Genomic DNA, 25,389 nt, shown 5'->3' on the forward strand with positions numbered 1-25,389 from the left:
ACGACAAACGAAATAAAGAAAGAAATTTCTGAGACTTATTTTGTTGGAACTATTGTGAATGAGGCAACATATATTACAAGTAAATCGGAGCTATCTATCACACTCTGGTAAGTGGGAAAATATGGAAGTACTGAAGAAAGTTTTTTGTGTCAGAGATGTCAATGTTCATAGAGTCGTATGGGCAAGTCAGATAAATCAGCGGCAGCAAGTTCTCTAGCACACCAGGCTGGTATTAATTTTGTGTCTTGCTATGCACGTAGTTTGAATGTAGTTTTGTCACAAGCTGTGATATTTCTTAGTCAGTGTAAAATCTTTTTAATTCATCTTCTGGTTTCGGTATTTTCTTTGAGAAATCTACAAAGCTAATTGTAACACACTAATTTGAAATAAATAAGAGATTTGAACCATTATTTGCAACGAGATCGAATTATGTAACAGGCTATTAAAACTGTGTACGTATACAAATAAGTTATAGAAAACTTTGCTAACGTAATTAGTCGAAAATGCACGTTAAATTGGTCTGATTTCAACTGTTTTCTTCATCTGTTCTATTGTATTTTTCCTTAGACTGACATATTGTTTCAGGTATTCTAAAAGAAGGCTTTTAATACAGAGTTTTAGCGTAAACAACATGTAAAACTTTCGATGCGTCTTACAAAACTCGCAGACGATTTTGAATCTATCTGCAATAATATATCTGATTTCCGTGGCGTACTTACATTGGACTAGAGGTAGGTATTAATTTCGGAGGAATTGTATGGATTTCTTGTAAGAATTTGAACTTGGACGTTATTGATATAAGAAGAAGCATTTCTGATTGAGGATCTCCTGTTTTGGTAAAACGTAACAACTGTAGCCTGTTAGAAGTCATTGTTCCCATTGTCAGTTGCAACAGTTTTAGATGGAACAGAACATAGAGTACGAAGGCTTTATACATTATTTAAGAGTACTTTGGTTAAGTCGAGGGGCTTGCCTGGAACAATTTTTTCGATTTAAAATCCGCTGTTGTCGAATTTATGAAGAAAAAATAGTAAGGTAGTGCAGGAACATCTGGAATAGATTGCAGACCTCGCATTTTAAGTGAACTTGACTGCACACTGTCCACATTAAGGCACTGCAAGGTGGAAAACTACTTATTTGTCATTTGGTAGACATGCATTTAAAAAGAAAATCGCATTGTAGAAGGAGTAAATTCTGACGGAGACAGTCCAGTTCCCTAAGTTCACTGGCGTTAAGGAAAATGCGAATCTGGAGAATTTATTGCGAGTTTGAAAGAATTACAAGGATAGTTTTCTAAACGTTTAGTGCCACTACCAATCTTGTACGCGTTTTGAGTTGTTTTCGAGACCGTTTGCCAGTGCTCCTGTGCATGTGGATATGTAACTGACTGACTTACAATGGACCTCCTGTTCTAAAGACAAATCCATCTACCTTAAAACTCAGGTATAGTTCCCACTTTCCGTAAGGAGGTACCAAGTATTTGTGCCAAACTAAATGCGTCATAAAATTAAATGGGTCATGATTACGTGCCAACTTGAGTGCACAAGTGTGTGAAATCATTCTGGAATGTGTGAAATTGCCTGCCGTTGACCAACCGTTTGTACCAGATAAAAATAATTAAGTAATACTGAAAATTTGTTGTGTTTGTGATCTATGTTGTTGAGAAATGTGAACTGTGAAACCAAGTCCTTTGAAATGCATCATGTCACTCTCTCCAGGGTATGGCTTGTAATCCGAATTCTTGGTCGCCCCTCCTGAGAGGTCATTCTCAGCAATGAATAGGATTGAATCCTATTTTTGAAATTCTCATGGTCAGGACAGACTTTCTTCGCTATCTCTTTTCAGCACTGAAAAGTCTCGCTTGCAACTTTCCGCCAAAGGCAGTCCTTCGACGAAAACGTGATTGATGACTTTTGGAGGAAAACTGGAAGGATCGATCTGAGGCACAAAAATAAGGTATGATTTTTAATTTACTCTCATTTAAAATATAATATTGCACAGATATTAAGAAAAAAATTACTGTCACAACGTTCATTGCTCTCTCTAATTTTAATGAAAATCGTTACTCGGAGCTTCCCTCTCAATGAAAGTCACACCTCGCCACTGTGTACAGCGTTAAGCTTAGATATTTAATCGTAGCGACTGTGTGAAGTAGCACACGACTAATGCGGTTTTCAGACATTACGGATTTGTTTTCCCTACTCATCTGCTTTAACTTACATTTTTCTACATTTAGAGCAAGCTATCACACCAATTACAAATTTTGTCTAAGTGATCTAGTATCCTCCTACAGCCACTCAACGACGGTACTGTCGCACACACAACATCATCATCAGCAAACAGTATCACATTGCTCCTGTATGTCACATCAATTACCTACATAGTGAGTAAGTGCGGTCCTATCACACTTTCTGGGCCATTCCTCACTGTACACTTGTGGCTGATGAACATCCATCATGGCGGACAACATACTGGGTTCTATTATTTAGGAAGTCTTCAAGCCACTCACACATCCAGAAACTTATTCCGTAAGCTCATATCTTCGTTAACACACGCGATTGAACCACCGCTGTTTCCAGAACGATACAACTGGCTAAATGTTTAGCCAGGAGAACGTAAACAAACGTACTATATTTCGTTCTTTTTAACGTCAAGAAAAGTGTAATGCTGCAAACTGACGTGAAATTAGTAAAGAACATCAGTACCAAATGCATGAATAACTGAAAAAAGTGCTAGCAGTCGATATTTCCAGATTTAATTGGAAATTAGGAATTGTTTTAAATCAATAAAACGCAACTCTAATGGTAAGATAAATACGCATTCTTATTTGCTGAAAGCACAGACAGACACTATAGCCACACAGATAAATGATTAAAATTATAAAAGCATGGAAGTGCTTCTTGTAATGGAACTGGATGCTATAAGTCTAGTTGTCAGATGTGAAGTTTTTACTACCGTTTGTGTAAGATTATTGAACTGTATTGGTTTTCAATGTTTACTATGCAGCATGAAAACTGTCTGTTTATGTTTGTTGCCCTGCATATGCCATTTTTGTATTATCTAATCTGACGCGAAAAGAAAATGTTACAGAAACAAATTGCGACATAAAATATCTATACTGGATGACTTAATATCATGGTCTTTATGTTAATGTACGTCTTGATCTGTCTTCTGTGCTTGAAGCGATTGTTTCTGGGGCACGTCTATAATATATTCTGTTTTCTTTGCATTGTGGTGGGTTGAGTGCGTTGTTGTGATGTCATTAAATTTTCGTCGTAGTAATTTTTGTGGGAAGATGGGTGAATTAAAGAAAAAACTCACAATCGTTTTTGGGTGTTAATTATTATTGTTTGTTAACAAAAAACTAGTACAGATTGAACTACCTCATTCAATTACGTTAGACACTGCTTTGAACATTGAAATAAATTCTTATTTGTTTCTTTATTTTACTTATAATACTCGAGTCTTTCTTGTACCCTCGATATTCTATGCCAAATGTTAATTTCATCCTTCGCACACACTCCCTCAACATTCAGATCCTACGCTGTCCATAAGCTGCTTCCGCACGACTCACATTGACGTGGCATTCCATCAGGTGGGTGCCTCCACCTGCTTTTCACGCTGTGATCACGAGAACAGCACGCAAAGGTTGATAGCAACAAAACATGTGCCATTCACGTGATCATCAGAGGGGGACAATATTCTTCTCAACAATTTATTTTCTTTATGGTTCTTTTATAATCAAGCAGTTACATCAAATGGGCAGTGAGTTTAGGGACAAATTCAGATTTTCATTTACATACAAAGAAACTTAATCATCAGTGCATTAATAAAACTGTGAGGTGATGTACGGAATGATATGTTTGCTAAATGGTCTTTTTTCGTTGCAAAACGTGGGCTGCGAACTAAAGCATGTATGATTAAAAGTACTTCTCGTCACAAACAAATATCTAAAAAAACGTTTGAACAGTACAGAGAAATGTTAATCAAATGGAGAGAAATTGGATAACAATAAGTTTTCTGAGTGAGGCACATTTGTTCTGTCATCGACTATAGGCTGTAAATAAGGAATATTCCGTTACATAGTGATGCAATTGGTCTTCCCACGACGGCATTTATAGTTACTGCTTCTAACACAGATTATGCTATTGCAATATGGTTTATGGGCCACCAAAGATGGATGAAGACACGACATTTCTGACAGCTAAGTATTTCTGAACGGGCGTTCTGACTATTAGAAAGTTTCTTTTTGTATTTTGTTTAACAAATTACTTGAATAATAACTCTATAAACCTTTAATGATTTTATGTGTAGGACTGCAGCTACCCATGGTAATCTGTCTGATGGAAATGTGTTTCCGGATTTTTTTTACTTAACTTTTAGTAATTCCAGAAGATTAAACTGAAACAAATTTTACCGTTTAATGCTTTTTCTTAGTCATATGAAATCTACGTGTGTTTCATTTTTAACATTGCTTCCACTCATGTGGCATTTACGAGGGCGTGATGAAAAGGAAGGCCTCCGAAATTTTTATGCGAGAACTCAAAAAACTTTTTAAAATATTATTACTCATATCTACATATTTGAGCCCTCTTCCACTAGAGGGCTTCGAATTGTAGCGTGTAACTACGTATGTCGATGTGTGAGAGACAGAGTTTCGAATTCGAAGAGTTCGTCCACAGATGAAGCACCCCCTCCTTCAGAATGACAACGCACTGCGACATCTGTAACAATCTGACATCTTGGGTTCATCGTCATCGACCATCCACCATACAGTCCCAACGTGGCACCCTCCGATTTTCATCTGTTTCCAATATGCCTGCGAGCATTCCACCTCGATAGTAATGAAGCAGTCGAATCAGAGTTGAGGTTACGGCTACACCAACAAAGACGTTCTACAGTGATTGTATCAACAAACTGGTCTCTCGTTGGGAGAAATGTGCTCATCGCCAGGGAGACTATGTGGAGAAATAAATATATGTAGATGTACTTGAGGGCAATATTATGGAGATGGAAGAGGATGTAGATTAAGATGAAATGGGAGATACGATACTGCGTGAAGAGTTTGACAGAGCACTGAAAGATCTAAGTCGGAACAAGGCCCAAGGAGTAGACAACATTCCATTAGAACTAATGACATCCTTGGGAGAACTAGCCATGACAAATTTCTACCATCTGGTGAGAAAGATGTATGAGACAGGCGAAATACTCTCAGACTTCAAGAACAAATATAATAATTCCAATCCCAAAAAAAGCAGGTGTTGACAGGTGAAAATTACCGAACTATCAGTTTAATAAGTCACGGCTGCAAAATACTAACAAGACTTCTTTACAGACGAATGGAAAAACTGGTAGAAGTGACCTCGGGGAAGATCAGTTTGCAGAAATGTTGGAACACGTGAGGCAATACTGACCCTACTTATATTAGAAGATAGGTTAAGGAAAGGCAAACCTACATTTCTAGCATTTGTGGACTTAGAGAAAGCTTTTGACAATGTTGACTGGAATACTCTCTTTCAAATTCTAAAGGTGGCAGGGGTAAAATACAGGGAGCGAAAGGCTATTTACAATTTGTACAGAAACCAGATGGCAGTTATAAGAGTCCAGTGGCATGAAAGGGAAGCAGTGCTTGGGAAAGGAGTGAGACAGGATTGTAGCCTATTCCCGATGTTATTCAATCAATTGAGCAAGCAGTAAAGGAAACAAAACAAAAATTTGGAGTAGGAATTAAAATCCACGAAGAAGAAATAAAAACTTTGAGGTTTGCTGACGATTTTGTAATTGTGTCAATGACAGCAAAGGACCAGGAAGAGCATTTGAACGCAATGGACAGTGACTTGAAAGGAGGATGTAAGATGAACATCAACAAAAGCAAAACGACGGTAATGGAATGTAGTCGAATTAAATTAGGTTATGCTGAGGTTAGAAAATGAGACACTTAAAGTAACAAATGAGTTTTGCTGTTTGGGGAGCAAAATAACTGATGACGGTCGAAGTAGAGAGGATATAGAGTGTAGACTGGCAATGACAAGGAAAGCGTTTCTGAATAAGAAAAGTTTGTTAACATCGAGTATAGATTTAAGTGTCAGGAAGTCGTTTCTGAAAGTATTTGTATGATGTGTAGCCATGTACGGTAGTGAAACATAGACGATAAATAGTTTAGACAAGAAAAGAATAGAAGCTTTAGAAATGTGGTACTTCAGAAGAATGCCGAAGTTTAGATAGGTAGATCACATAACAAATGGGGAGGTACTGAATAGAATTGGGGAGAAGAGGAATTTGTCGCACAACTTGACTAGAAGAAGGGATCGGTTGATAGGACATGTTCTAAGGCATCAAGGGATCACCAATTTAGTACCGGAGGGCAGCGTGGAGGGTAAAAATCGTAGAGGGAGATCAAGAGATGAATACACTAAGCAGATTCAGAAGGATATAGGTTGCACTAGGTACTCGAAGATGAAGAAGCTTGCACAGGATAGAGTAGCATTGAGAGCTGCATAAAACCAGTCTCAGGACTGAAGATCACAACAATAACAACAACAGACATGAGAAATATAAGTGTAGAATGTTAATACAGTTCGTTTTATTTAAAGAGCTTTGAGTGTTCTCACATAAAATATTCGAATGCTGTACTTTTTTTTGTATTCTGCCCACTCGTCTAATATAGGATGCCTAGGAAGCTGTTTTCGCGGATTGCTAGACAACAATTCAGGCAAATCATATTACTGGAGTTTATTACAATAAGTTAAATTGACAATACTTAACTTTGCATATTCATAAAGGTGTGTCGCAAGCAAACAATCAATGTCCTTCGGTATATACAATTTCATTGTAAGCAAAACTGTACAGTTCATCATTCACTGCTGTAGCATTTGTATGACGGCTCGTTTTTCACTCCGCCACGGCTAGGCAGCGCAGCGCTTATATTCTCTTCGATTAGATGCTGCTCCTGCCTTGGTGTATTCCTAATCAGCGTAGTATTGGCTGACGTCGTCTCGCATCCCTCTCTGCTCTTGCGTTCTCCATCGTCGTGCCGGCGCTTGCGTTGCGCTGGAACACTTTTCAGCATGCCCTCACACATGTGTTAAACTTTATTGACATATCTGCAACGACACAAAATTTTCCATTGCCCTACACTCTCATAACAAGTGTTTTGCAAACTAATAGCACAAGAGTACTGCGAATACTCCAGGACGTATGGCATCACACTGTTCTACAACAGCACCTAAGTTTGGGAGCCAGAAGGATCAGGGTTCGACACGTGTCATGGTCAAATATTTTAATGTCATGCAATTTAATCCAAATTCCGCAATAACGCTTAGTGTAAGCAGTTGTGCGAAGTACTCTGAGTTTCATGGACCCCGCTTCCCCCACCCCCCGGCCTTAAATTTAGGCCCCTACCCTCCAGGTCCTTAACCCCTATCCGCCAGGCTCCCTACCATCTACGTTCTACGTTTCACCCTCAGCACACATAAATACTGTAATTTCATCAGCATAATTCTCTCAGTCTCACAACAACGCCTAAGCTTCAGAGCCAAGGGTAAATAGTGTAATTTTCACACTCTGGCACAAGTAAATATCCTAAGTTCACATACATGTTGTAACCAGTGGCGTAATTCCCTCAATTTCACAACGAGTTAGGTACAGAGCCATATGTAAATAGTTTAATTTTGATGTAATTTCACATCATCGCTTACGCTCAGGGGCTCCGAAGCTTCCTATGAAGTAATAAAAAACGTTCAAATGTGTGTGAAATCTCATGGGACTTAACTGCTAAGGTCATCAGTCTCTAAGCTTACACACTACTTAATCTATATTATCCTAAGGACAAACACACACACCCATGCCCGAGGGAGGACTCGAACCTCCGCCGGGACCAACCGCACAGTCCATGACTAAAGCGCCAGAGACTGCTCGGCTAATCCCGCGCGGCTATGAAGTAATATTGCTGTGGTGAGGTATACAGGGTGATTTTTTCCCCACCATGTACAAACTCTAGAGATTGATTGATGAGAGGATACGGAACAAAAAAGTCCGATGAACTCATGTCCGGAAATGCAGGGTTTCCATGCTAGACACCGTTTATTCAATCCCATATTGTTACTGAGACGGCAGTCTAATAAGCGCAGTAACATGCACTCACAGTTAGAGTATGTGCTGAAAATAGTTTCCATGTGCCTCAACACATGCGTGTATGAGCCTTAGCATGTTCTATCGCACATGTTCACATTGGTCAGGCTGCATCTGAACAGTGTCAAAGACAACGTCAATGGGCTGCTCCGGTGTCTCCACATCTACAGTGGGCAATGCATACATGATACTTTTGAGATGGCACCGTAACCATAAATCGTCCGGGTTGAAATTCGGTGAACAAGTAGGTCATGCAACTGGACCCCCTCGTCGAATCTGTCGACCAAGGAAGACACGACTGAGATGCGTCCGGACGTTAACGCCGAAGTGGGCTGGAACACCATCTTGTAGCAGCCACATAACCCTCCGAATCATCAATGGCACTTCTTCCAGCAGAGGGGACTAAGTTACCCGCAAGAAACGCCGATAGTTTCGGCTTGTTTGGCGACGTGGAAGGAATACAGGCCCCAAAATACGGTCGCCAATTCCCCGGCCCACACATTCCGGCTGCACCGATGCTGATGATTCGCTGTCACCATACCATAAGTGTTCTGCATATTATCCCACAGATGACTGTTGTGAAAGTTGAAAATACTACCCACTGTAAAGGTGGCCTCATCTGTGAATAGGATGGATGATACAAATCCTGCAATCATGGTTGCCTGGTGGAGAAACCAATGACAAAACTGCTCTCGACATGGAAAGTCTGTCGCTAGTAAGTCCTGCACATGCTGTAAGTGATAAGAGTAGTAACAATTATCATTGAAAATGTTCCACACGGTCATCTGCCTTACATTGTACTGGCGAGCCAAGAGCCTGGTGCTGAAATGGCAGTCGCTTTCCACAATGTTAATCACATTTTCCTCCAAGTCTGGTATCCGAACATTTTGGGAAAGTCCTTCATGGTTTCCTGCTTTCTGAATAGACCCTGTCTCAGACAAACGGTGAAACACTGTTGTAAATATTGAATGCAACTGTTGATGTCGGCGGGGACAGGTCTTCTGATGCAAACCTGCTACCCGCTGCCTTTGGCGTTCCATAAGTAAACACCATGTCGGTAAGCTCTCGATTCGAATATGGACCCATTGTGTACAACACTGTATACACATCCAATACAAAGTGACGAATCGGACACGACATTACCCATGGCTATGGCAGGAGAGGGCGCTAGGGCACGACGTAGCATCAGATAAGACTGAAGGGCAACACTGTAAATTGAAAACTTTCATTGTAATACGAAAGTGCATTTTAACACGATGGAGTGTGGTGAATTATGCAGCAACTGAAGAACGTCGATAGGTCAGTGACAACAATCTATGATCCATCTCGTCTTCCTCCAGACATTAACATCTTTAGCAAAAAGGCCTCCATCATCAACATGTACGTAACTCCAACACTGAAGTTATCATCAAAAGAACCAGTCACAGTGTTTATGTTTACAGCATTCAAGTGTAGATAATTTGCATGGCTTATGTGGTGCATTACTCAATGGAAACCATATGTGAAAGCACTATTCGATAATGTTGTGAATATGTAAGTGAATATAGCATACAGTATGATTTAGAACAGTGTAAAAATTCACGTATGTTTGCAGTACCGGCGCCTGCTACCATAACTGCTATCAATGTTACATTAAAAGAGCTTGAAATTACAGATGGATACCGAAACATGTTGTTGCTCCTGTTGGTTTGAGTGCTACACAAGAAGAGTTTAAAATGTATAAAAATTAACTATTTAAACAATATTATAGGGAGGTCAGTCACAATGAATAATAAGAAATGTGATAACGATATGTGTTTTATTTCTGCATGAAAAATACTTAATAAAACAAAGTTAAATTACAATATGTGTTTTTACTGAAGCAGTTCCAAAGACAATATTGCACTACTTAAAAAATATAGCCAGCAGATCCCAGAAATATACAACTATGATAAACGGGTCATTCTATTTCGCAATAAATACATTCTTTCAGTCCGCAGCTCGTGGTCGTGCGGTAGCGTTCTTGCTTCCCGCGCCCGGGTTCCCGGGTTCGATTCCCGGCGGTGTCAAGGATTTTCTCTGCCTCGTGATGACTGGGTGTTGTGTGATGTCTTTAGGTTGGTTAGGTTTAAGTAGTTCTAAGTTCTAGGGGACTGATGACCATAGATGTTAAGTCCCATAGTGCTCAGAGCCATTTGAACCATTTTTTACATTCTTTCAATTAATGGGGAGGATAAGTATCTTAGAGAGTCAATACCATTCTCACGAATGCCTCGTTTATCATCATAACGCGAAAGTGCAATCCTTAGCTGCAATGAAGTGTACCTCAAATGTTTTTGCGATTCAGTATTATCTCGATGTACCATACGTGGGGAGAAGCCATCACAACATCGTCATGCAGACACCTCAAGTAATCGTAAACCATGAGATTCTTTGTGACCGCACGACTTAGGCCCTCAATCCGTCTAAGAGTAGAACCTGTGTCTGTATGGTATGCATACATTTTTGAACGAATACCAACATACTCTTCGATCTGCCACCCATTCATCTAGTCTTTCATAAGACCGATGTAATTATTGTTTGGTGCTGTTATGCCATAAGGGTTATCAGCCTCATACCAGGACTTATTGAATTCATTGCGACTGCACCTTATTACTTCATGTGGATCACAACCTTCACCCAGTACATGAAGCTGTCCGAATCCATATAAAATAAATTAGGGTGTTTAAAAAAATGTTTGGCAAACATAATGAAACCTGTACACGTGAAACTTAGACACATATAATATACATATACCTATATTAAAAGGTTTCGTCAGCTTTCCGAAACCTTTACCATCTCTGGAAAAACAAAGTCTTTATCAAAGATATTAGTTTAAAATTAAGCGTGGCTATCAATTGTCTCTTGCCATGATACCCATCCCATTCACTGATCAAATAAGTATGACAGTGCTTTCGAAGATTTTCTATTTTTTTAAATAGAATTATTCATAAGTTTACAGGAATATTTTTCAAATGAACTCATTGCAGAAGCTCTCTTACTAATATTTAAATCAATATATTCCATCAGACAGGGAACTATAATGGAGCCTTACAATTTCATCTACCTCGTTTCAACTACTTTTCAAGGCTATACAAGTACCCACAGTCCCCAAACGTAGATCACCATAAAGACGAGATTTTTGCTTTGATACTGGTGGTATAAATTACACCGAAAGCGACGCGCTGTTTATCAAGAAGAATTTAGATCTGCTTACACCCATTACAGAACCGTTGTATGATAACGTTATGGTTGTTAAAATCTGTGATCAAGTAGACTGTTAGGGGCAATTAGAGAAAAAGAAATTCTGATATGTTAAAGAAAGATGCGTATGAATCATTTAACTATTTTCGACATACAAAATTATTCAAGTTCCTCACTGTGGGACATGGTATCAAAGCAAAGCTACCATTTGTTCCGCATGGGAATTGCAGTGTGACATAAAGAGAAATTCTGGAAAAAATCAGCAGCGAAGCATTGTAAACCATTTAGAAGAAATTTAAATATACTTTGGCTCTACTATATAAAGCAGAAATAGCTGACGTTAAGTTGGAAGGGTTAATGGAAGTGCTGCCTGGAATATTATAGCAGCTTTGTGTAGACGACTGTTATCTTCTGGATTTGGACATAACGCAAGATTCTACCGGCTTTTTTTTTTTTTTTTTTTTTTTTTTTTTTTTTTTTTTTTTTTTTTTTTTACAAATGGAGATGTACAACTACCTAATATCGAACCACGACTTTTGCGTGGAAGAAGCCTGCAAGGAAAACAGCAAATCAGCAAATTTATTGTGGACAAAGATAAACCAGTTGGAATAGACTGTTTAGCATGAATGACCTCCAGTTGGAAAGATATATAACAAATTTATATTTAAAATCACAAGCCCATGCGTGAACAAAGTTTTCGGTTATCACATTTTCGATTTTATAAATTGTCCAGGCATGTGACTACGAGAAACTTTTACGTCTATCTTTGCTAAAGAACATGGTATTACCAGGCTGGAGGCTACAATATTCAACTACGGAATGGATCGTGTGTTTGACCCTGTGCAAGACTATTGAAGTACTCGTATTTTAAACTCTAAGAAATACCATTTACAATGCGCTCCTCTGTACTCTGTGCCAATCACATCGATGTTGTGTCAGTAAGCAAATATGTTTCAGAACAGCTGCGTGTGGTCTTTAATAACATTCTGCAGTTTGTCTACTGGGGTACAAATAAATTTTTCTGACACTCAAGACATAGGAAAGCTTATAAATTACGATCTGTCCACATGCAGTTTTATTTAGCTACTTGTCAACTACAGGGAGATTCTTAACACTGACCGCAGCTAAATCGACCTAAATGTTACACATAAGTGTTGTATTAACGCGGGAGATACAAATCTCTATCAATCCAGGACATTGTTCTCCACAATACCATCAGATAAGGATACTGCTGAATTAGCGGTGGTTCCCATAAACAATGTTACCCTACATATCATAAGTGTAACGCACAATCTTAAGCCATTCCACATTAAAGAAATTACGCCTTCAGGTGCAGTTAATGCATGGTGTGTAGGAATAAGGAGACTGGAAATGGAACAGATTGAAGTCAAAAAGAAAAATTATATGGGGAAGACAGTTGCGACAAAGGACAAATATCAACTGCAACCGGAAAAAGAAGGAGCTATTGTAGAAGTGCAAGCGAGGTTTACATGTTGCTTTAAACACAGAGTATGGCAAAATCTGGCTGCAGATTGGGAAAATAAAATACCTGGATTTTCAGTAAACAGCAATGGAAGTTGGTCACATGTTGGAGTGCTATCCAAAATCAGACGAATCGAGAAAGTTTACTACATTAAAGGATACACAAGAAAAATTTATAAACCTCTGTTCCCATACAGATCTGCTTAAAAAGAGTGCTTACATTCTACCTAACTGTCGCATCCTGGATGTTGCGCACCTACCAGCAGAACAACCTTTCACAGAGCTGAAGACATATAGAAGAACAAAATTTAATGGCCTATTGTTTGCAAGAATTGTAAACTTTAATTTTTTTACATGGCCTTGAAAAGTCATTGCAACAAGGTAACTGAAGACGTAGCCACCCCCTACATGAAGAAACGGTGAAAATCTTGAAACCTGTATTACAAACGTCTCATTGGCATAATATGTGGATGAAATGACACCTCTCAGAACCCCTACGCCCTGGACCTTAAAGCAATACATATATTATACGCTTGCCTGATATCTCAAGGCACTGATGCTTAATGTACTTTGCACAACTGCATATAACACGGCATTGTTGTGAAATTTCGCATGAAAGTTAAGCTATTTACAAATATTAATTTCTGCTGGTAGACGTCGTGAAATTACGTGCTAAGGGCGCCAGGTCTTGAATGCTGTTGTGAAATTACGTGCAAATTAATCTATTTGCACATAACTCTGAAGCTTAAATGTTGTTGTGAAACTGAGACAATTATGCTTTATTGTTGTAGCATTTAGTGAAATTACGAGTGTTGAACCTAGGGCCTGAAAGTCGGGGCACCTGGGAAGGAGTAGGGGGGAGGGGGCATGAACCTAAGGCTTGGGGCGTGGTGGAGCTTAGCGTACTTCGAACAATGGCTTACACTAAGTGTTGTAAATTTCGATTAAATTACATGAAAATTAAAATATTTGCCTACTCTAGGGGTTGAAACCTGTATCCTCGCGCTTCAGTTCTTAGGCGTTATTGTGAAATATTGTACGTCTTGTGCCACTAGATATGCTTAGTTTGCTTGTGCTATTAGATTGCATAGCACGTGGTATGGAAGTGGAACGCAATTACTTAAAAGTGAAAGTGGTCGTGATAATGTGTGATCCTCGGAAGCGGCTGTATGCCCAGTCTTCACGTACTTTGGGTTGCTCCTTTATACTGTGTTTATGCAAAATTAGAGTTGATCTTTCTGTTGGTAAAATAGCTGTGTCATTTAGCATCCACCACTGAGCCAGTTGGTTTCGATCAGTCAGGATAGGCCTAGAGTAGGTGATGCTTCATTGGTGTTTCGTTTAGACGACGAGAAAAATTTAGAGAAATACGTATTGAACAGAGTTTATGTCTCTAAAATCAACATATTGTAGTACTCCAGAATCAATGTGGGTGACGTTTTTGATGAGTGCCAGTAATAGTTTCAGTCTATGTTTAACACTCCGTAAATTCTGGTAATAGTTACATATTTTTTTGTAATTTTTATTCCATTTGTGCAACATTACGTACAATATGTTTTAAACTCATTTCAGTATTAATGTGTCGGGTTTCGTCTCAGTTTTAAATTTTTTATTGGATTCTGCTTTAATGTGAAAGATCATTTTTATTTTATTAAAATTTTTCGCTATATTGATCATTTGAGATAAGAGTGACGTTACAACAGATCCTGTTCCGTCGCGAGCTTCAACAACAACAGAATACTACAGAGGATTTAAAATTGGACCCTTACCTATGATCAACTCAAAAGATGGGCACCGACGGCGTTCATTTGGAGGCAAGACCGATGATATTTTAGTGGCAGGTGAAATGGGGAGCCATTTCATCTCCAAGAAGAGGCACAGGTGCCATTTTCACCGTACCAGGCCAGGAACTGTCTAGGTCCAATCATTCCACTCGTCACCAGGCAGGTAAGTCCAGGGTTGCAAACCACAGTTACAGTAGGGTGCTTCACTTTCCAGTGACGCAACGGCCCCGTCAATTTGGCTCCTTGGAGCAGCATTACGAGCACCAACAGCAAAAGAACCCCCGGGAGAAGCATAGCAGCACTACACTTCCTGCATAATTCTCCAGACGACAGCGCCCCGCCAGCATTGCTCTGCGTGCCTGTCAATGTGTGAAGGAACAGAAGTCCACTTCGCACATGTCGACGAGGACAGTTCCTGTAGATACAGTCGCCGGCGCATGAGCGAACATTCACCGTATGCGCGAACTACAAAAGGAGGAAAGGGGGTGGGTACTTGTATCCTGGCGGATAACAACCAGATGACTGACCTGCTTCCCCCTATAGCGATGAAGACGACTCACCGCCACCATCCGAGGTGTTCTGGCTGCCAAAGGGCAGAACACGGAGGTCGCCGATATTCCTCCACTGCCCATTAAGTGCAATTGATACATCGTTTGGAAGTAACGTGTTATGGGCCGTTGAGATACACTACCTTACAAAGAAAGCGAAGCATCCAGAAGGAGAACAAGAAACTAAATGAAACTTCGCCGCTTGAGAGGGTATGTGATGTTATTTCAATGACTGCATTATCGATTTAATTTACAAAGAATGTGGCAGTATGAGCCTACTTACTAGTATGATACTGATCTCTCTCCGTCCTGGCCCCATGCACTGTTCTATGTGGAAGTGTATACTGTCCTGAGGCAACTTGACCCACAACTGTTGTAACTGGTCATTGATATCCTGGATACCACTGAGACGAAATTGAGGCCAGAGCTACTCCCATACCTGTTCTACCAAAGTTAGATGTGAGGATCTTGTTGGCTTTGGGAATACCTGAACGTCATGCAGATAGTTTATAGAGACACGTGCCACGAGTGAACGAGCACTGCCCTGTAGAAAACTGACCAAGGTACTATGGCATGGGAGGTAAGCGTGAGAAAGCAGGATGCTCGTGACTTTCTGTTGTGCCGTCATAGTTATCCCAATTAGTACCAGCTGTAACGTGAAGTCATACCCGACGCTCCAAACACAATGAAGCGAGGAATATCGCCGCTGTGCCTCATAACTCACAGCAAGGTAAGACCTCTCCCCAAGTCGCCGTCACACTCGCTGACGATAGTCATCCATAGTAGGGCAGAACCGCGATTCATCGCTGAACACCATTCAACGTCATTCGTCAGCAGTCCGTGTTTCCCGGTCACGGTACCGTTCCAAACGCAGCCGTTTGCGTTGGGATGGTGCGTAAGTGTACGAAGTTACATCGAGATCCCGTCAGCTCTTCTGGGAGGTTCACTTTTTTTTATCACGCAGTGTATCAGGCGACAAGAGACTGCTCTTTCTCGTTCCCATCTCGATTACGCTGGCTGCTGTTCATCATCTCATTTGAATCGCTAAGTCAACCGGACTGAACTTTCTTCTGCAACTCCTCGAATTCAACGAATTTGCTGCCCCACTTTTCAAACACAGTACAACGGAGATTCTGCTTTGAATGCAATCTACAAGTCCTTGAAAGGATTCCAGAAGTATGTGGTACCGGATGGCTGAGAACGGGTCAAGCAATTCCCCCAAATTACGGAATGATGGTTTACTGGCTCGCGGCTGGTGGCCGATATGTGTTCCAGAGCGTACAGATCAGGCACATTTGTTGCCATGACACCAGTGTGAGTTCATTACAACGCCCCTCAAATCACTGTAGCACGATCCTGACCTTGCAACACGGACATTTATCCTGCTGGAAGATGTTATAGCCATAGGGGGAGATTTCTAGCAACAGGTGGACCGCAATAATGTTCATGTACTCCACTGCTGTCATGATGCCTTCGATTACCACCGCAGGTCTCATGGAAGCCCAACTCAATGTACCCGACAACACAGTTCAGCTCTCACCGGCCTGCATCTGTCGCTAAGTGCATGTTTCGTGCAGCATTTCACCTGGATGACGGCATGTAGGACCCAACCATCGCCCTGGTGTAACAAGAAATGCGATTCATTCGACAGGCAACACGTTTCTATCGATCAACGGTGAAAACTCAGTGACGCTGTGCCCAGTGCAATCATGACTAACGCTGTCGTTGGGTCAACACAGGAACACATGGGGATCGTGTGATGTGGAGCTCCCTGTTCAATGGGTGCTCCGAAAACACTTGTGCCTGCACCGACGTTGTACTCTGTCGCCGGGTCTGCCACCGATTGCAGCCTACCCTGGATGACACAGTGGGGTATCCTCCGATCCCAACGTTTTGCGATGAGACGTGGTCGTCCAATACCGTACGGCCTATTCTTTATTTCACCATCCTTCAACCACTTTCCGTAGCTGGTCGCGACAGTAGTACGCCAATAGGCAACCAGCTTCGCCTTTTCAGAAATTCTCGTTGCCAGCTGTAGAGCCACAATAATGTGTCCTTTGTCGAAACCGTTTATTCAGCGGATTTTCGCATCTGCGGCCAGTATCTTCGCTACAATGACTGCCCATTCATCTCTCTTTCGCTTACATTCTTTCCTTACTGTGTCAGGTGGCCACATCACCATCGGGACGCATTCAGTCTTGCGGTGAGCAGTGGTCATAGTATTATGGCTCTTCAGTGGTATATTGCGACTGCGTTTCACTTTGTGTTCAGTCAGTCAGTAAACGTCATTTTGGCAGTGAAAAATAGAATTACCATTAATAAAGGCAGCGACGTAGCGGGAACAGGCTACAAACAGCCTACAGTAGTTATCAACAAGAGGGGTGAAATGAGGGGTGAAATGAGAGTTTTCATCGTTAAGAGTGTAGCGGCAGACAGGTCATAGAATAGGATGACCTGTGGTTCAGCCAACTAGATATCGATAACAAGTTACTCCAGCCGATGGCCTTGATGAGATCTCGGAGAGAAGGATATTCTGTTTCAAGAGATAGATTGCCGGCCGAAGTGGCCGTGCGGTTCTAGGCGCTGCAGTCTGGAACCGCGAGACCGCTACGGTCGCAGGTTCGAATCCTGCCTCGGGCACGGATGTGTGTGATGTCCTTAGGCTAGTTAGGTTTAACTAGTTCTACGTTCTAGGGGACTAATGACCTCAGCAGTTGAGTCCCATAGTGTTCAGAGCCATTTGAACCAAGAAATATATTAGAATCACTGTAAACGTGTGCCTATGGATCGTATTAGCGAATTTTACATTTGTTTCAGGCAAGATTTGTCGCCTGTGACTGTCCGGCGGTACGTTTGTATCGAGACAGATTTCCAGAACGAAAGTGTCCCAACAGGAAGACGTTCGAAGCAATTGATCGGCGTCTTAGGGAGCACGGAACATTCCAGCCTATGACTCGCGACTGCGGAAGATCTAGAGCGACGAGGACACCTGCAATGGACGAGGCAATTCTTCGTGCAGTTGACGATAACCCTAATGTCAGAGTCAGAGAAGTTGCTGCTGTACAAGGTAACGTTTACCACGTCACTGTATGGAGAGTGCTACGGGAGAACCAGTTGTTTCCGTACCATGTACAGCGTGTGCAGGCACTATCAGCAACTGATTGGCCTCCACGGGTACACTTCTGCGAATGGTTCATCCAACAATGTGCCAATCCTCATTTCAGTGCAAATGTTCTCTTTACGGATGAGGCTTCATTCCAACATGACCAAATTGTAAATTTTCACAATCAACATGTGTGGGCTGAAGAGAATCCGCATGCAATTGTGCAATCACGTCATCAACACAGATTTTCTGTGAACGTTTGGGCAGGCATTGTTGGTGATGTCTTGATTGGGCCCCATGTTCTTCCACCTACGCTCAGTGGAGCACGTTATCATGATTTCATACGGGATACTCTACCTGTGCTGCTAAAACATGTGCCTTTACAAGTACGACACAACATGTGGTTCTTGCACGATGGAGCTCCTGCACATTTCAGTCGAAGTGTTCGTACGCTTCTCAACAACAGATTCGGTGACCGATGGATTGTTAGAGGCGGACCAATTCCATGGCCTCCACGCTCTCCTGATCTCAACCCTCTTGACTTTCATTTATGGGGGCATTTGAAAGCTCTTGTCTACGCAAACCCGGTACCAAATGTATAGACTCTTCGTGCTCGTATTGTGGACGGCTGTGATACAATACGCCATTCTCCGGGACTGCACCAGCGCATCAGGGATTCCATGCGACGGAGGGTGGATGCATGTATCCTCGCTAACGGAGGACATTTTGAACATTTCCTGTTACAAAGTGTTTGAAGTCACGCTGGTACGTTCTGTTGCTGTGTGTTTCCATTCCATGATTAATGTGATTTGAAGAGAAGTAATAAAATGAGCTCTAACATGGAAAGTAAGCGTTTCCGGACACATGTCCACATAACATATTTTCTTTCTTTGTGTGTGAGGAATTTTTCTTGAAAGTTTGGCCGTACCTTTTTGTAACACCCTGTAAACATGAATTCAAACTGTAAGACACAGTTTCTAGGGTCTATTAACCGGTTATTATCCGCAAAGTTTGCACTTTGTGTCAATGCAAGTCTTGGTGACAGACTGATCAAGTAATTAACGTAATTTATGTCCGTTCTACATTAACTTCGTGTGCGACAATTTTAAACTCTAAGAAAGAAGGTTTTCATTACAATAACTATGTTCTTTAATAAAGTATGTTCTAACATAATTAATCTCATTTCAAGTAGTATTTTAATGTCCTATTTTGTTCAAGAGGGAGTAAACAACGGCGTGAAAAAAGTTTTGACCTACGTCACAATGGGGCAAGGTGAAAAGGTTCTCTGCCAGACATTAAGCAAACGGCAAAGTTAAATACACACTTCGTTTTCGGCGTCGTCTCCGTTTACTGGCATCCTCATTTTCCAACATATTTAGAAGATTTGTACATTCAGTACCTAAAATTCGATTGCAGGTGATCTGCAGAATACACTATCTTTTAATTGGATTCAATAAGTCCTTACCAACAAAATTCCTTAAGTGTGAGAGAGGGCAGCAAACAGATCCCCCGTACGGTGAACAGTACAACTGTTCCAGTAATCCGCACAAGTCTGCCTCTCAGTCTTGTCTGTTACTGTGGTAATTCAATACACCCCGATTTTATCCCGAGTCACAAAGGTACCTGCACTTAAACTTATGCACGGTGATCCAGTGGAGCATTTTCAGGTACTTTGGTTTTTATTAATGGCTGTCTTCATATGATTTATTGTGTATAGTGCTAGCAAAAACGACGTAATACCCAGCATGTATAAAAATTAGGATAAAATGTATTATTGTTGACAATAGAAGACTTCCTTACCAACATGTAAAACGTAAAACATCGGCACAAAGAAGGTAATTCCGTAACTGGTATCATGTAATATAGCCTCTAATTAAGACACTAACCTAAGGATGCTACATGATACAAACGTTACATGTCAACCAAAGATAAATTCTTATACATAAAAGGTGCTTAGTATAGTTAGAGGGATGAGACTTACAGAAGATGCAGGACCAGTTTAAGGCCGCAGTGACACAAGCCGTAGCTATGGGCGCCAAGCTGAGACGGGCGCCAGAGATACCCAAGCGCAAGATTTGCATACTGTGCGTAACACTATTAATAGCGGAAACTGGCACGGCTGAAAATATATGGTCGAAAAGGGGGGAAAATGGGTGGGCACCAAATGATGAGTGCCTTGTGTGGAAAAGTGTTTTGGTACCGTTCATGAGAAGCTACTGACTACTTACGTACTAGTGCAAATGCTTTCCTATTAATTTCAAAGACATGCATGTATGTAAGCAGTCTTCTTGCTCTTTATGAAAAATGATTGAAAATTACATCTACGTGTATCATGAAAGATGGTCAGAAAATCGTAGCTGTAACACTTTGTTTCCTCATTCAGTAACTATTTAAATACCTGTAAGCAAATCTGCTGCTCTTCTACTAAGTCGAGTATTTTTCACTTCACTGCAGTGACACTTGTCTAACACTTGGTGTTTTACCTACATGATGCAGTTTGTGATCGGCGTCGCACATGTGCCTGGGTGTAAATGATTCGTCATTGTGATGCAGTATAAGTGAAGCAATACTTTTACTGAAGAATTTTTTCAGTCTGACCTATTAGGCAGAACAATCCGCGCACTAAACTTATACATACTGAAAGATTAAAACTCTAATCAGGGCTCTCCATTTCTTTTGTGGGCAAGTGCTCTACGGACAGAGCTATCTGCTTCCGCATTTTTCTTTTCTTTCATTTCTGGTTTTTTTCTTTTTAGTTGTTGCATCTTCTTGTTAAAAAGATAATAATTCTCCTTGAAGATGGAAGAAACTAACTAACGTAACTATTTCATTACTAACTCATTCTTACATTTTATTTTATTCTGTGATCTACATCGCTTTTATGTTTACATTGTACTACACCAGTTAATAGTTGCAATCATATCTTCTCTTTTGTTTATTGGCTAACTGGTATCTCCGTTATGTTGTTCACGATGTTACTCGTACCTCACGACGCACATTTCATGCTATGTAAATTTCATCTAATGAAAGTACGAATTTGTTCTCTGTGTAAGTAGCATCAATGTATCTTTGCCGCGCGGCTGCCCCCGTCCAAGGTTCGAGTCCTCCTCGGGCATGAGTGTGTGTGTTGTCTGTAGCGTAAGTTAGTTTAAGTTAGATTAAGTAGTGTGTAAGCTTGGGGACCGATGACCTCAGCAGTTTGGTCCCATAGGACTTACCACCAATTTCCAGTTTCCGAATGTATCTTTGTAAAGTTGTTTCCGATTTTTTGTGATTTTGTTCGTTGTCATGTATGGTTTCTTTGTAAAGTTACTCTTTATTTCATTTCTATAGCCTCCGTTTACTTCTTAGCTAGATCGATCGCCTAGTTTGGCCCTGGTTCTCTTCGAATAGGCAACTGCACTGTCGAATATGTCTATAACATATGCGATCTATATTATATCAAGTCTATGGGCCCACTTTTGTAAGCCTTTTACTAAATTTTATTTAAATGTTCTCGTCGGATCACCGAAGTTAAGCTCTGTCGGGATGGGCTAGCACTTGGATGGGTGACCATTCGGTATGCCGAGCGTTGTTGGTAAATGGGGTGCACTCAGCCCTTGTGAGGCAAACTGAGGAGCTACTTGAATGAGAAATAGTAGTTCCGGTCTCGGAAGCTGACATGCGGCTTGAGAGCGGTGCTCTGACCACATGCCCCTTTATATCTGTATCCATTTACGCCTGTGTTCTGAGGGTGACACGGCGGCCGTCGGTACCGTTGGGCCTTCATGGTCTGTTCGGGTGAAGTTTTTTTTATTATTTAACTGTAAGTACGATATTAAAAAAAATTCAGTATATGGATCACCGATATACAAACTTACGTCAGTACCGGTGTGTATAAATTTTGACATCGTTTATTCCATTGTACACTGTATCCCACAGGTCTTGTCCAGTGATGAAATTTTGAAATGTATAACGCTTAATAAAGAATTCTGCCTTCAAGACCTTTCCATATTTCAAAGTTCTAAATATTTCATTTGAGGGGCACTTGTTTTTAATATTTTTTTAAGATGTGAATTGTAAATTCTGAATGGTAAATTAAATGATAAGGGAAAAAAGTAATGGGACAGTGCAGTCCCTTTTGATGACTGTATATTCCTTAATCCTAAAAACGCAAAGCAATTTCTCCTTGGACTGAAAACCTTGATGCCTCTCCTTGTTCTAAAAGTGAAATTTATACTCCGTTGTAAATGCAAAGGATTCTGATATTTGGTCTAAATCCAGTCACTTGATCGTCTATAGAAACTGAAATTCTTGTTTCTTGTTAAGGAAAATAGAAAAATAACATTTTCTCCTTTTTGTAGTATTTTTTTCTTTTTATTATCTTTATTCTTCTTCGAGTGTGTAAGTTGCATTTAAAATAGAAGTAATATAACGAGTAAAAGTAGTTATTTTAAACTAATCTTTCGCCCGCGCCTTCGTCCGAGTGGATCTCGAACCTGATCTCGAACCTGCATGAAATTTGAAAAATCCTGAAGCTTATTATCGGTGGGAAAAACACACATAAAAACGGAAGTTGAAGCTGTCAAAAGTCTCTTGAGATCGAGACGACGCAATTCTAGAACGCTGCGATCCTAAACGCTCTTTACGTTCCGGTTCACTTTCTGTCAATCTGCTCAATCGTGCTCGTTTGGCTTTAGCAGAAACGGAAGAAAGATCAAATTGTTTTAGGGAAGGAATTACTACTATTCGACAAACTTATCGACGATAATAGTTGCACCCGCTGAAGAAAGAATCCAATAATGAAAGAAGTTAAATGAACGAAGACACTATTACGAAATCATAACAATTCTATGACTTCAATTACATCGATAGGACGCGATGAAAACCTCTGAAGATCGACCATAGACCATCGATAACATAGACGGCGTGTGACATCATTGCACTGAAACCAACACCTAAGTCACGTAATTCGGGGCAGGACGCCAAGTTTCTGTTGTCACTCCACACATTGTGTGGAGCGGAGCTGCAGTTACAGTTTTTCTCATTTATAGCTGAAATCAAGCATTGATTTTAACAAGAAAACAATTTGCCTTATTTCTATTACACATGTTGTAGTGCAGTTAATCTTATTTCTCCGAAATTTCTAAAATTAATACGATGATTATCGTTTTTACATGTGGGCAGGTGAAATGTACTGACAGTTCTGTTTACAAGCAACAAAATTACAGTTCTTCAGTGAATACTTGTTTTTGTTGCCTTGTGAGTCTTTTAGTCCACCGTTCCCACAGGAGTTGGACACAAAATATCAGTCTGGCAGGCAACATTACTTTTCTGACGATTCCTCACCAAAATGTGTGAACTGTTTTGTTATGCTTTTATAAGAAATGAAATCCATTTTCAACCACAAGGTTCGGTTTTGGCGCAAAATAAGAGTTTATATTTTATGACTTTTGCCACTTAGTGATGCCAGTTTGTAAAGCGAGTGAAATATTGCCAGTTTACCTTACAAGAATCTCCTGAGGGAACTTACTGGTTCGCTCAACAAGAACAGATTTGATGGGTATAATTAACACTCTACATTCACCTTTAATTGTGTATGATCCTATTAGAAGCAGGTCTGCACCACGACGGACTTTCGTACTGACATATAAACTCACTCAAGACCTGCTGGAAGTGTTTCTTTAACTGTGATAAGTCGTGGAGTAGCAGAATATCAATCCAGCGGTCTGAAGCTGCTTCCAAGAGACTTATGGTACACATTCAGATTCGTATATCTACTAGTGCTGATTGCTCTACCATTGTAATAAATAATGGCTATGATTATGCCCCATCCAGTTTCTTACGCTTTTTACTTGGCCAGGAAACTGAACAAAAAGCTGGAGTGCCACATTTTCTAAAATTTCTACTACCGATATCTTGAACAGAAAAAAGAGGCGGCTTATCTATAATGTCCAATGGTCGTGTTTATCTCTGCAAAATGGGCCAGAAAGTATTAGACAAATGTCCGTCTTTCACTCGAAAAACCCTTTTAAAAACTAGTTACTTCAGCTTTGCAGGACATAAGGAATGATGTTTTCCTTCCACTGAATAAACATGGCCGGTCGGTATGGCCGTGCGGTTCTAGGCGCTTCAGTCTGGAACCGCGTGACCGCTACGGTCGCAGGTTCGAATCATGCCTCGGGCATGGATGTGTGTGATGTCCTTAGGTTAGTTAGGTTTAAGTAGTTCTAAGTTCTAGGGGACTGATGACCAAAGATGTTAAGTCCCATAGTGCTCAGAGCCATTTGAACCTTTTGAATAAACATGTTTCTAACAGTGCTCCCCTTGATAATCACATTCATCAACTGAAAAAATGCTGTACCCGTCGAGTACTGTAAAAAAAGGCTGTGTGATGAAGTGAAACTCTCCAGCAAGAAGCTATACACTTCTCTGATTAGAAGCGTCCACACAAAAATATTTTTCTTTAACAATCAGTGATTCTGTGATTGTTTTGAAAATAAAACTACTTACATACGTGGTGGCACCTACAGCTGCAGAAGTCAGGTCACCTACAGCTGAAGTATAGTTTTTGTTTTTGTTTGTGTTAAGTAAATTAATGAATTTGAATCCCAGTCTATAAACCTTCTCTTTATTTTTCTTCAACTCTGTTGCTGAAAAGTGAGAAATGCCTTATATTTGTTTCAGTGTGTAATTCACAATATAGTTTCCACATTTCCATGCCTTAAAACTGTGATATCAACTTAATTTTTAAGGTGCTGAACTATTTTTTTTCTTCTTCTCCCTCATACAGAGTTTCCACTGCAGCAGGAATTGGATTAAATAAAGTTGAGCCTAAGAGATCTGTGTTAAATATTAAAGTAATAAATTTCCACAGTGCAAGGATGTAAGTTTTGGTTAGGTGCTATTTTTCTGTGATAATCAAGTGCTTATATTATTACCAGCAGTACTTTCATTCTCTTTTGTGTTAACTGCTGACTTTAGAAGTCTTTTCAACTTTTTGGCACCAGGTCAGAAAGTGGAAATGACACTTTCTCAAAAAAAATCTGCAACTTTAACACACATAATGTAGCCTATTATAAAAGTTTTGAAAGTGACAACGATCCTGTTAAAAATGCTGTTTTGCTTACTCCTTTGAGAG

This window comes from Schistocerca piceifrons, chromosome 4 (assembly GCF_021461385.2).
Source record: "Schistocerca piceifrons isolate TAMUIC-IGC-003096 chromosome 4, iqSchPice1.1, whole genome shotgun sequence".
NCBI classification, from domain to species: domain Eukaryota; kingdom Metazoa; phylum Arthropoda; class Insecta; order Orthoptera; family Acrididae; genus Schistocerca; species Schistocerca piceifrons.